A 13,603-nucleotide genomic window follows, 5' to 3' on the forward strand; every position below is an offset into this window, starting at 1 on the left:
ACCCTCTGGTGGCTTCCAATATCTCCCAGAATAAAATTCAAAATTTTCCCTGTAGCCCTCAAGGTTCTCCATGATCCTGCCCCCATCTATCTTTCTAGCGTCATCTCCTGCCATTCTCTCCCTCTGCTCCAGCCACACCTGCTGTTCCTATACCATATAAGCTAGTTCCTGCCACAGGACCTTTGCTCTTGCTGTTTCCTCTGTCTAAAATGTTCTTCCTTCAGATTTTCACATGGTCGGCTCCCTCCCTTCGTTTGCCTTTGTTCCAAAAGTCATTTTCTTCAGAGAGGCCTTCCCTGGCCAATCTGTCTAAAATAGCCCCTGCCCTCACCCTAACTCTCTCTAATTCCTTACTCTGCTTTATTTTAATTTATCGCCATTGACATCATATTAGACATTTCTTTATTGCCTGTTCTCCTAACTAAAAATAAAAGGCCTACAAGGTGTAAAACTAGTTCTACAGTGCATAGAGCTGTGCCTAGTGCACAGTAGGTGCTCAATTAATGTTGAACAAATGAATTACATCAGCAATCTGAGAAAACAAGTTTCCCTCTACCTGTCTCCTCCTCCCACCCCAGGGAGGCCAAGGGTGAATGTTCCCCATTAAGAATCTGCTATGTAGGCTAAGAAATGGCTGACCCAGAGCCCTGGGAGGCAATGTCTGATATAAAATACACTTCATTTGTTCAAATACAGAGCTGAGAATATCTGGGACAAATGGTGAAGGCTGTGGCCTGAAAGTCTCAGCTGACACAGCAGGTGTCCGTGTGGCTCAGGAGGACCGGTTGAACCAGTTTTATCTCTTGGTGAAGAAGGGGTGGAGGTACAGGTGCTCCCAACCCCCAAGGCTCCCAGCATGTTGACTCCCTGTCCTCCCCGCCCCCGCCCTGCCCCCCATGGCTTCTTGTGAGACTAAATCAGGGAGGCCAGCTGATTCAGACTGAGGGTTGGAGGTGGCTCTCTAATTGCCAAGGGTGGCTGGTGTAGATCAGGCACAGAACTCTGAAGCAAGAACCGAAGAACCTGAGAAAGGTGAGTAGAGGGATGGGACAGACTGCACTGGTGGGGGTCCTGCACTTGAACTAATGATGAATTATAAAGTCTACTCCATACCCATTCAAGTGACCATGTGCAGATCATGCAACAGGCAGTGTGCCCTAGAGGGCCACACAGCTTCCCATAAATGACTTGTGACCCCTGGGACTTCACCTTAGAGAAACCCACATTCTCACCCAGGCCACGGGGTAGTTACAAGGGTTCTTATAAGAGGGAAACAAGAGAGTCAGAGTCAGAGACTGGAAGATGCTACCCTTCTGGCTTTGAAGATGGAGGAAGGGGCCACAAGCCAAGAAATGCAGGCAGCTTCTAGAAGCTAGGAAAGGCAAGGAAACAGATTCTACCCTAGGACCTCCAGAAAGTATGCAGCCCCCGCCAACAACTTGATTTTAGTCCAGTGAGACCCATGTCAGTTTTCTGACCCCTGGAACTGTAAGATAATAAACATGTTGTTTTCAGCCACTAAGTCTGTGGTAATTTGTTACAGCAGCGATAGAAAACTAATACACCTCGTCACCTGCCTTCCTGTCACCGCTCTAACCCCTCAGTTCATTTTTCCACATGGCAACTAAAAACCAAACCCATTGCTGTCAAGTTGATTCAGACTCGTGGCAACCCCGTGTATGACTGTGTAGAACTGCTTCAATGGGTTTTCTTGGTTGTAATCTTTTTTTATTATTACTTTTTTTTCCAATTTCTTTCTTTTTCTTTTTTGTAGTTTAGATGAAGGTTTACAGAATAAACTAGTTCTCATCAAACAGTACACACATTGTTCTTCGACATTGGTTAACAACCCCACGACATGTCAATAATCTCCCTTCTCAACCCTGGGTTCCCTATTACCAGCTTTCCTGTTCCCTCCTGCCTTCCAGTCCCTGTTCCAGGGCCGGTGCACCCCTTTAGTCTTGTTTTGTTCCATGGGCCTGTTCAATCTTTGGCTGAAAGGTGAACCTCAGGAGTGACCTTATTACTGAGCTGAAAGGGTGTCCAGGGGCCATATTCTCAGGGTTTCTCCAGTCTCTGTCAGGCCAGCAAGTCTGATCTTTCTTTTTGAGATAGAATTTGTTCTGCATTTTTCTGCAGCTCTGTCTGGGACCCTCTATTGTGATCTGTGTCAGAGCAGTCAGTGGCGATAACCGGACACTATCTAGTTGTACTGGACTCAATCTTGTGGAGGCCGTGGTAGATGTGGTCCATTAGTCCTTTGGACTAATCTTTCCCTTGTATCTTTAGTTTTCTTCATTCTTTCTTGCTCCAAAGAACTCAGTCTGTAGGTTCTCTTTTTACTCTTTTGGTGAAGTCTTTTGAAGGAGTGAGACCAGTGGAGTATTCTGGATGGCCGCTCACAGGCTTTTAAGACCCCAGACACTGCTCACCAAAGTAGAATGTAGAACATTTTCTTTATAAACTATGTTATGCCAATTGAGCTAGATGTTCCCTGAGACCAAAGTTCCCACAGCCCTCAGCCCAGCAATTCAGTCCCTCAGGGAATTTGGGTCTGTCTATGGAGCCTCCATGACCTTGCCTTGTACAGTTGTGCTGGCTTCCCCAGTATTGTGTACTATCTTACCCTTCACCAAGTTTCTACTTATCTATTGTCTATTAAGTGTTTTTTCATTCGCGCCCTTTCCCTCCCCTTCCTTGTAACCATCAAAGATTGTTTCTTTTTGTATGTAAACCTTTTCATGAGTTTTTACATTAGTGGTCTCATACAATATTTGTCCTTTTGTGATTGACTTATTTCACTCAGCATAACGCCCTCCAGATTCATTGATGTTATGAGGTGCTTCACAGATTCATCGTTGTTCTTTATCGTTGTGTAATACTCCATTGTGTGTACGTACCACAGTTTGTTTATCCATTCATCTGTTGATAGGCATCTAAGTTGTTTCCATCTTTTTGCTATTGTGAACAATGCTGCAATGAACATGGGTGTGCATATGTCTATTCGTGTGATGACTCATTTCTCCAGGATATATTCCTAGGAGTGGGATTGCTGGAACATATGGTATTTTTATTTCTAGCTTTCTAAGGAAGCGCCATATATATTTTTCCAAAATGGTTGTATCATTTTGCATTCCCAGCAGCAGTGCATAAGAGTTCCAGTCTCCCTGCAGTCTCTCCAGCATTTGTTATTTCCTGTTGTATTGATTCGGGCCAGTAATGCTGGGGTGAGATGGTATCTCATTGTGGTTTTGATTTTCATTTCTCTAATGGCTAGAGATCATGAGCATGTGTCTGATGGCCACTTAAATGTCTTCTTTGGTGAAGCGCCTGTTCATTTCCTTTGTCCGTTTTTTAACTGGATTGTCTTTTTGTTGTAGAGGTGTTGGATTTTCTTTTTTTTTTGATGAGCATAAGTGTTTAATTTTTAGAAGATCCCAGTTATCTAGAGTATCTTCTAAAGCTTGTATGTTGTTGGTTGGGTTGGTATCCTGTTAATATTATGTATTAGGGCCTCTAGCATTGATCCTATTTGTTCTTCTCTGAACTTCATGGTTTTTGGCTTTATATTTAGGTCTTTGATCCATTTTGAGTTAGTTTTTGTATATGGTGTGAGATATGGGTCCTGTTTCATTTTTTTTTTGCAGATGGACATCCAGTTTTGCCAGCACCATTTGTTGAAAAGACTGTTTTTTCCCCATTTTATGGACTTTGGACCCTTGTCGAAGATCAGGTGACCATAGATGGATGGGTTTACATCTGGGTTCTCAGTTCTGCTCCATTGGTCAATGTATCTGTTGTTGTACCAGTACCAGGCTGTTTTGACTACTGTAGCTATATAGTAGGTTCTGAGGTCAGGTAGTGCAAGTCCTACTTAATTCTTCTTCTTCAGTAGTGCTTTACTTATCTGGGATTTCTTCCCTTTCCATATAAAGTTAATGATATATTTTTCCATCTCTCGAAAGAATGTTGTTGGTATTTGGATTTGTATTGCATTGTATTTGTAAATTGCTTTGGGTAGGATTGTCATTTTCACAATGTTGAGTCTACCTATCCATAAGCATGGTATGTTTTTCCGTTTACGTAGACCTGTTTTGATTTCTTGCAGTAGTGTTTTGTAGTTTTCCTTGTATAGGTCTTTTATATCCCTGGTTAGATTTATTCCTAAGTCTTTGTTTTTGTTTTTAGGAGCTATTATAAATGGTATTGTTTTCCTGATTTCCTTTTCATCATTCTCTTTATTGGTGTATAGGAATCTAACTGATTTTTGTATGTTTATCTTCTATCTTGCTACTTTGCTGAATCTTTCTATTAGTTCCAGTAGTTTTCTCGTGGAGTCTTTTGGTTTTCTAGGTATAGTATCCTATTATCCGCAAATAGGAAGAGTTTAACTTCTTCATTACCAATTTGGATGCCCTTTATTTCTTTTTCTTGCCTTGTTGCTCTAGCTAGGACTTCCAACACAATGTTAAATAGGAGTGGTGAGAAAGGGCATCCTTGTCTTGTTCCTGTTCTCAGGTAGAATGGTTTCAACCTCTCTCCCTTAAAAATGATGTTGGCCCTTGGTTTTGTATATATGCCCTTTATTATGTTGAGAAATTTTCCTTCTATAACTATTTTATTGAGAGTTTTTAATCAGGAATGGGTGTTGGACTTTGTCAAATGCCTTTTCTGTGTTGATTGAGATGATCATGTGATTCTTTTCTTTCTTTTTATTCATGTGGTAAGTGAATTACATTAATTGATTTTCTAATGTTGAACCATCCTTGCATACCTGGTATGAATCCTACTTGGTCATAGTGTATTATTTTTTTGATATGATGCTGAATTCTGTTGGCTAGAATTTTGTTGAGAATTTTTGCATCTGTATTCATGAAAGATATTGGTCTGTAATTTTCTTTTTTGTGGCGTCTTTGCCTGGTTTTGGTATCAGGGTTATGCTGGCTTCCTAGAATGAATTTGGAAGTATCACTTCCTTTTCTATGTTCTGAAATAATTTGAGTAGTACTGGTGTAAGCTGCTCTCTGAATGTTTGGTAGAATTCTCCAGTAAAAACATCTGGGCCAGGGCTTTTTGTTCTTGGGAGTTTTTTTTTATTACCTTTTCAATCTCTCCTCTTGTTATGGGCCTATTCAAATTTTCAACATCATTTTGTGTTAGTTTGGGTAGGTGGTGTGTTTCTAGAAATTTGTCCATTTCCTCTAGGTTTTCGTTGGTTGTAATCTTTATGGAAGCAAATTGCCAGACCTTTCTCCCATGGTGCTGCTGGGTGGGTTCAAACCACAAACCTTTAGGCTATTAGTTGAGTGCAAGCCATTTATGTTACCCAGAGACCTTATGTGGCAACCAGAGGAGGTCCTTTTAAAAATGTATGTCAGATATAGGCACTGCACTGCTCAAACCCCTCCAATGGCTCCCCATGTCTCTCAGAATAAAAGCTGAAGTCCTTTCAGTGTCCCTCAAGGGCCTACATCATGGGTCATGATCCTCCTGTCATGTCCCTGCCCTCTTTCTTCCCAACTCCCCTGACTCCCTCCAATCCAGCCACACTGGCATCCCTCAAGCACACCAGGTGCCGTTCAGCATTAGAGAATTTCTTTGGGTGGCCTATACCCTCTACCTGCCACACTCTTCCCCCAGATACCCACATGGGTCCTTCCCACTTCTCCTTCAAGTCTTTTCATAATAACTAAGGTTTTATTTATTCAGCTTTTCTTGGCATGTTTCATAAACATATGGCTTTAACCATGTGAATATGTGATTTTTAACCACGTGACTTTGGGCAGTTCCTACTTCTGTGGGTTTCAGTTTCCTCAACTATAAAATAGGGGGTGGCGTAGTAATACTTACTTAGTGGGACTGTGATGGATGAAGACAGGATGAGATTTCATATGCAAAGGTAATCTGCAGACAAAAAAATACATTCTTCTATTACTGTTCTAACCAGAGGTGTTTTTTTTTTTTTAATTAACTTTTATTAAGCTTCAAGTGAACGTTTACAAATCCAATCAGTCTGTCACATATAAGTTTACATACATCTCACTCTCTACTCCCACTTGCTCTCCCCCTCTTGAGTCAGCCCTTTCAGTCTCTCCTTTCGTGACAATTTTGCCGGCTTCCCTCTCTCTCTATCCTCCCATCCCCTCTCCAGACAAGAGTTGCCAACACAATCTCAAGTGTCCACCTTATATAATTAGCTCACTCTTCATCAGCGTCTCTCTCCCACCCGCTGACCAGTCCCTTTCATGTCTGATGAGCTGTCTTCGGGGATGGTTCCTGTCCTGTGCCAACAGAAGGTCTGGGGACCATGGCCGCCGGGATTCCTCTAGACTCAGTCAGAGCATTAAGTATGGTCTTTTTATGAGAATTTGGGGTCTGTATCCCACTGATCTCCTGCTCCCTCAGGGGTCCTCTGCTGTGCTCCCTGTCAGGGCAGTCATCGATTGTGGCCGGGCACCAACTAGTTCTTCTGGTCTCAGGATGATGTAGGTCTCTGGTTCATGTGGCCCTTTCTGTTTCTTGGGCTCCTAGTTGTCGTGTGGCCTTGGTGTTCTTCATTTTCCTTTGCTCCAGGTGGGTTGAGACCAATTGATGCATCTTAGATGGCCGCTTGTTAGCATTTAAGAACCCAGACACCACATTTCAAAGTGGGATGCAGAATGATTTCATAATAGAATTATTTTGCCAATTGACTTAGAAGTCCCTGCAAACCATGTTCCCCAGACCCCCGTCCTTGCTCCGCTGACCTTTGAAGCATTCATTTTATCCCGGAAACTTCTTTGCTTTTGGTCCAGTCCAATTGAGCTGACCTTCCATGTATTGAGTGTTGTCTTTCCCTTCACCTAAAGCAGTTCTTATCTACTGATTAATCAATAAAAAACCCTCTCCCACTCTCCCTCCCTCCCCACCTCGTAACCACAAAAGTATGTGTTCTTCTCAGGTTTACTATTTCTCAAGATCTTATAATAGTGGTCTTATACAATATTTGTCCTTTTGCCTCTGACTTATTTCGCTCAGCATAATGCCTTCCAGGTTCCTCCATGTTATGAAATGTTTCAGAGATTCGTCACTGTTCTTTATCGATGCGTAGTATTCCATTGTGTGAATATACCACAATTTATTTACCCATTCATCTGTTGATGGACACCTTGGTTGCTTCCAACTTTTTGCTATAGTAAACAGAGCTGCAATAAACATGGGTGTGCATATATCTGTTTGTGTGAAGGCTCTTGTATCTCTAGGGTATATTCCGAGGAGTGGGATTTCTGGGTTGTATGGTAGTTCTATTTCTAACTGTTTAAGATAACGCCAGATAGATTTCCAAAGTGGTTGTACCATTTTACATTCCCACCAGCAGTGTATAAGAGTTCCAATCTCTCCGCAGCCTCTCCAACATTTATTATTTTGTGTTTTTTGGATTAATGCCAGCCTTGCTGGTGTGAGATGGAATCTCATCATAGTTTTAATTTGCATTTCTCTAATGGCTAATGATCGAGAGCATTTTCTCATGTATCTGTTGGCTGCCTGAATATCTTCTTTAGTGAAATGTGTGTTCATATCCTTTGCCCACTTCTTGATTGGGTTGTTTGTCTTTTTGTGGTTGAGTTTTGACAGAATCATGTAGATTTTAGAGATCAGGCGCTGGTCGGAGATGTCATAGCTGAAAATTCTCTCCCAGTCTGTAGGTGGTCTTTTTACTCTTTTGGTGAAGTCTTTAGATGAGCATATAGGTGTTTGATTTTTAGGAGCTCCCAGTTATCGGGTTTCTCTTCATCATTTTTGGTAATGTTTTGTATTCTGTTTATGCCTTGTATTAGGGCTCCTAGGGTTGTCCCAATTTTTTCTTCCATGATCTTTATCGTTTTAGTCTTTATGTTTAGGTCTTTGATCCACTTGGAGTTAGTTTTTGTGCATGGTGTGAGGTATGGGTCCTGTTTCATTTTTTTGCAAATGGATATCCAGTTATGCCAGCACCATTTGTTAAAAAGGCTATCTTTTCCCCAATTCATTGACACTGGTCCTTTGTCAAATATCAGCTGCTCATACGTGGATGGATCTATGTCTGGGTTCTCAATTCTGTTCCATTGGTCTATGTGCCTGTTGTACCAGTACCAGGCAGTTTTGACTACTGTGGCGGTATAATAGGTTCTGAAATCAGGTAGAGTGAGGCCTCCCACTTTCTTCTTCTTTTTCAGTAGTGCTTTGCTTATCCGGGGCTTCTTTCCCTTCCATATGAAATTGGTGATTTGTTTCTCTATCCCCTTAAAATATGACATTGGAATTTGGATCGGAAGTGCGTTATATATATAGATGGCTTTTGGTAGAATAGACATTTTTACTATGTTAAGTCTTCCTATCCATGAGCAAGGTATGTTTTTCCACTTAAGTATGTCCTTTTGAATTTCTTGTAGTAGAGCTTTGTAGTTTTCTTTGTATAGGTCTTTTACATCCTTGGTAAGATTTATTCCTAAGTATCTTATCTTCTTGGGGGCTACTGTGAATGGTATTGATTTGGTTATTTCCTCTTCGGTGTTCTTTTTGTTGATATAGAGGAATCCAATTGATTTTTGTATGTTTATTTTATAACCTGAGACTCTGCCAAATTCTTCTATTAGTTTCAGTAGTTTTCTGGAGGATTCCTTAGGGTTTTCTGTGTATATAATCATGTCATCTGCAAATAGTGATAACTGTACTTCCTCCTTGCCAATCCGGATACCTTTTATTTCTTTGTCTAGCCTAATTGCCCTGGCTAGGACTTCCAGCACGATGTTGAATAAGAGCGGTGATAAAGGGCATCCTTGTCTGGTTCCCATTCTCAAGGGAAATGCTTTCAGGTTCTCTCCATTTAGAGTGATATTGGCTGTTGGCTTTGCATAGATGCCCTTTATTATGTTGAGGAATTTTCCTTCAATTCCTATTTTGGTAAGGGTTTTTATCATAAATGGGTGTTGGACTTTGTCAAATGCCTTTTCTGCATCAATTGATAAGATCATGTGGTTTTTGTCTTTTGTTTTATTTATGTGATGGATTACATTAATGGTTTTTCTAATATTAAACCAGCCTTGCATACCTGGTATAAATCCCACTTGATCATGGTGAATTATTTTTTTGATGTGTTATTGGATTCTATTGGCTAGAATTTTGTTGAGGATTTTTGCATCTATGTTCATGAGGGATATAGGTCTGTAATTTTCTTTTTTTGTAATGTCTTTACCTGGTTTTGGTATCAGGGAGATGGTGGCTTCATAGAATGAGTTGGGTAGTATTCCGTCATTTTCTATGCTTTGGAAGACCTTCAGAAGTAGTGGTGTTAGCTCTTCTCTGAAAGTTTGGTAGAACTCTGCAGTGAAGCCGTCCGGGCCAGGGCTTTTTTTGTTGGGAGTTTTTTGATTACCGTTTCAATCTCTTTTTTTGTTATGGGTCTATTTAGTTGTTCTACTTCTGAATGTGTTAGTTTAGGTAGGTAGTGTTTTTCCAGGAATTCATCCATTTCTTCTAGGTTTTCCAATTTGTTAGACTACAATTTTTCATAATAATCTGAAATGATTCTTTTAATTTCATTTGGTTCTGTTGTGATGTGGTCCTTCTCGTTTCTTATTCGGGTTGTTTGTTTCCTTTCCTGTATTTCTTTAGTCAGTCTAGCCAATGGTTTATCAATTTTGTTAATTTTTTCAAAGAACCAGCTTTTGGCTTTGTTAATTCTTTCAATTGTTTTTCTGTTCTCTAATTCATTTAGTTCAGCTCTAATTTTTATTATTTGTTTTCTTCTGGTGCCTGATGGATTCTTTTGTTGCTCAGTTTCCATTTGTTCAAGTTGTAGGGATGGTTCTCTGATTTTGGCTCTTTCTTCTTTTTGTATGTGTGCATTTATCGATATAAATTGGCCTCTGAGCACTGCTTTTGCTGTGTCCCAGAGGTTTTGATAGGAAGTATTTTCATTCTCGTTGCTTTCTAAGAATTTCCTTATTCCCTCCTTGATGTCTTCTATAACCCAGTCTTTTTTCAGGAGGGTATTGTTCATTTTCCAAGTATTTGATTTCTTTTCCCTAGTTTTTCTGTTATTGATCTCTAGTTTTATTGCCTTGTGGTCTGAGAAGATGCTTTGTAATATTTCGATGTTTTGGACTCTGCAAAGGTTTGTTTTATGACCTAATATGTGGTGTATTCTAGAGAATGTTCCATGTGCACTAGAAAAAAAAGTATATTTTGCAGCAGTTGGGTGGAGAGTTCTGTATAAGTCAATGAGGTCAAGTTGGTTGATAGTTGTAATTAGGTCTTCCATGTCTCTATTGAGCTTCTTACTGGATGTCCTGTCCTTCTCCGAAAGTGGTGTGTTGAAGTCTCCTACTATAATTGTGGAGGTATCTATCTCACTTCTCAATTCTGTTAAAATTTGATTGATGTATCTTGCAGCCCTGTCATTGGGTGCATAAATATTTAATATGGTTATGTCTTCCTGATCAATTGTCCCTTTTATCATTATATAGTGTCCTTCTTTATCCTTTGTGGTGGATTTAAGTCTAAAGTCTATTTTGTCAGAAATCAATATTGCTACTCTTCTTCTTTTTTGCTTATTGTTTGCTTGATATATTTTTTTCCATCCTTTGAGTTTTAGTTTGTTTGTGTCTCTAAGTCTAAGGTGTGTCTCTTGTAGGCAGCATATAGATGGATCGTGTTTCTTTATCCAGTCTGTGACTCTCTGTCTCTTTATTGGTGCATTTAGTCCATTTACATTCAGCGTAATTATAGACAAATAAGTTTTTAGTGCTGTCATTTTGAAGCCTTTTTATGTGTGTTGTTGACAATTTCATTTTTCCACATACATTTTTGTGCTGAGGCGTTTTTCTTAGTAAATTGTGAGATCCTCATTTTCATAGTGTTTGACTTTATGTTAGTTAAGTCGTTACGTTTTTCTTGGCTTTTATCTTGAGTTATAGAGTTGTTATACCTTTTTGTGGTTACCTTATTATTTACCCGTATTTTTCTAAGTAAAAACCTAAGTTGTTTTGTTCTATATCGCCTTGTATCACTCTCCATATGGCAGTTCAATGCCTCTTGTATTTAGTCCCTCTTTTTGATTATTGAGATCTTTTACCTATTGACTTCCATGATTCCCTGTTATGTGTATTTTTTTTAAATTAATCTTAATTTGTTTTTGTGATTCCCCTGTTTGAGTTGATATCAGGACGTTCTGTTTTGTGAACTTGTGTTGTGCTGATATCTGATATTATTGGTTCTCTGACCAAACAATATCCTTTAGTATTTCTTGTAGCTTTGGTTTGGTTTTTGCAAATTCTCTAAACTTGTGTTTATCTGTAAATATCTTAATTTCGCCTTCATATTTCAGAGAGAGTTTTGCTGGATATATGATCCTTGGCTGGCAGTCTTTCTCCTTCAGTGTTCTGTATATGTCGTCCCATTCCCTTCTTGCCTGCATGGTTTCTGCTGAGTAGTCTGAACTTATTCTTATTGATTCTCCCTTGAAGGAAACCTTTTTTTCTCCCTGGCTGCTTTTAAAATTTTCTGTTTATCTTTGGTTTTGGTGAGTTTGATGATAACATGTCTTGGTGTTTTTCTTTTTGAATCAATCTTAAATGGGGTTCGATGAGCATCTTGGATAGATATCCTTTCGTCTTTCATGATGTCAGGGAAGTTTTCTGTCAGGAGTTCTTCAACTATTTTCTCTGTGTTTTCTATCCCCACTCCCTGTTCTGGGACTCCAATCACCCGCAGGTTATCCCTCTTGATAGAGTCCCACATGATTCTTAGGGTTTCTTCATTTTTTTTAATTCTTTTATCTGATTTTTTTTCAGCTATGTTGGTGTTGATTCCCTGGTCCTCCAGATGTCCCAGTCTGCATTCTAATTGCTCGAGTCTTCTCCTCTGACTTCCTATTGCATTGTCTAATTCTGTAATTTTATTGTTAATCTTTTGGATTTCTACATGCTGTCTCTCTATGGATTCTTGCAACTTATTAATTTTTCCACTATGTTCTTGAATAAACTTTTTGAGTTCTTCAGTTTTATCAGTGTGTTCCTTGGCTTTTTCTACAGTTTGCCTTATTTCATTTGTGATGTCTTGAAGCATTCTGTAAATTAGATTTTTATATTCTGTATCTGATAATTCCAGGATTGTATCTTCATTTGGGAAAGATTTTGATTCTTTTGTTTGGGGGGTTGGAGAAGCTGTCATGGTCTGCTTCTTTAAGTGGTTTGATATGGATTGTTGTCTCCTAGCCATCACTGGGAAACTAGCTTTTCCAGAAAATCAGCTAAAAAAAAAATGCAGTCAGATCCCTATCAGAGTTCTCCCTCTGGCTCAGGCTATTCGGATGTTAATGAAGCCGCCTGGGGAGGGTGGGGTAGGGAACAGAGAGATAGGAGAGTAGCACCTGAGAGTATAGCCAGAGTTGCTTGTCTTGCTTGGAATGACTATTATATCCGAGATTCCCGCGGGGCGCGTCGCCTATGTGTGCTGGCTGTGTGGAGATTGCCCCCGGGGGGTCTGGCCCGCTGGAGTCATGGTCAGATCCTCCGCTTCCAGCCCCACGCCCAGCGTCAAGGCTCCCCTGCTAGGACGGTGCACTCTCGACTCCAAAATCAGTCGCTGCCTCCCGGGGACTTCACGTCCCTCCAGCCACGTTGCCATGCCGCCCTCATGAACCAGTTGGGCGCCCTCCCAGGGTTAGTTCAGGTGGGTGGAGCAGCTCCCCGTGCTTGTGCCGTGACCGAGTGTCCCGGCTGGGATGCTGTTCTCCCTGCTCCAATACCAGTTGCTGCCTCCCGGGGACTTCTCCCACTGACTGCGTCCCACGCCGCCCACGCGAAACCGGCTGGGCCCCTTCCCGGGGTTAGTTCAGGGGGGTGGAGCAGCTCTCCGTGTTTATGCCGTACCCGCGTCCAGTCCAAATCCCAGCGGGACGGTTCCCCGGCTGGGACACTGCTCTCTCCGTTCCAAGACCAGTCGCTGCCTCCCGGGGACCTCTCCCACCGGCTGCGTCCCATGCCTCCTGCGGATAGTTCAGGGGGGTGGAGCAGCTCTCCGTGTTTATGCCGTACCTGCGTCCAGTCCAAATCCCGGCGGGATGATTCCCCGGCTGGGACGCTGCTCTCCCCGTTCCAAGACCAGTCACTGCCTCCCGGGGACTTCTCCTACCGGCTGCGTCCCACGCCGCCTGCAGAACCGGCTGGTCCCCCTCCCGGGGTTAGTTCAGGGGGGTGGAGCAGCTCTCTGTGCTTGTGCCGTACCTGACTGGTACGCTGGCTCCAGGCTCTGAAAACAATCGCTGCTTCCCCGTATTAGTTCGTTCTCCGTCTCTAAATCTGTGTTTGTTGTTCAGGGTTCGTAGATTGTTATGTATGTGATCGATTCACTTGTTTTTCCGTGTCTTTGTTGTAAGAGGGATCCGAGGTAGCGTCTGCCTAGTCTGCCATCTTGGCTCCGCCTCTCCAGAGGTGTTTTTTAAAAAATGAGGCATAACATGTGTTTATTAAAGTGCATAAGGTATGTAAAGACATTGATCTTCATATAAAGCCTGTTAAATTTTCATATGTATACACACTTAGATGAATACTGCTCATCCTGATATGGAACCTTTCCCGCA

Source organism: Loxodonta africana, chromosome 24 (genome assembly GCF_030014295.1).
Source record: "Loxodonta africana isolate mLoxAfr1 chromosome 24, mLoxAfr1.hap2, whole genome shotgun sequence".
In the NCBI taxonomy this organism is placed as follows: Eukaryota; Metazoa; Chordata; class Mammalia; order Proboscidea; family Elephantidae; genus Loxodonta; species Loxodonta africana.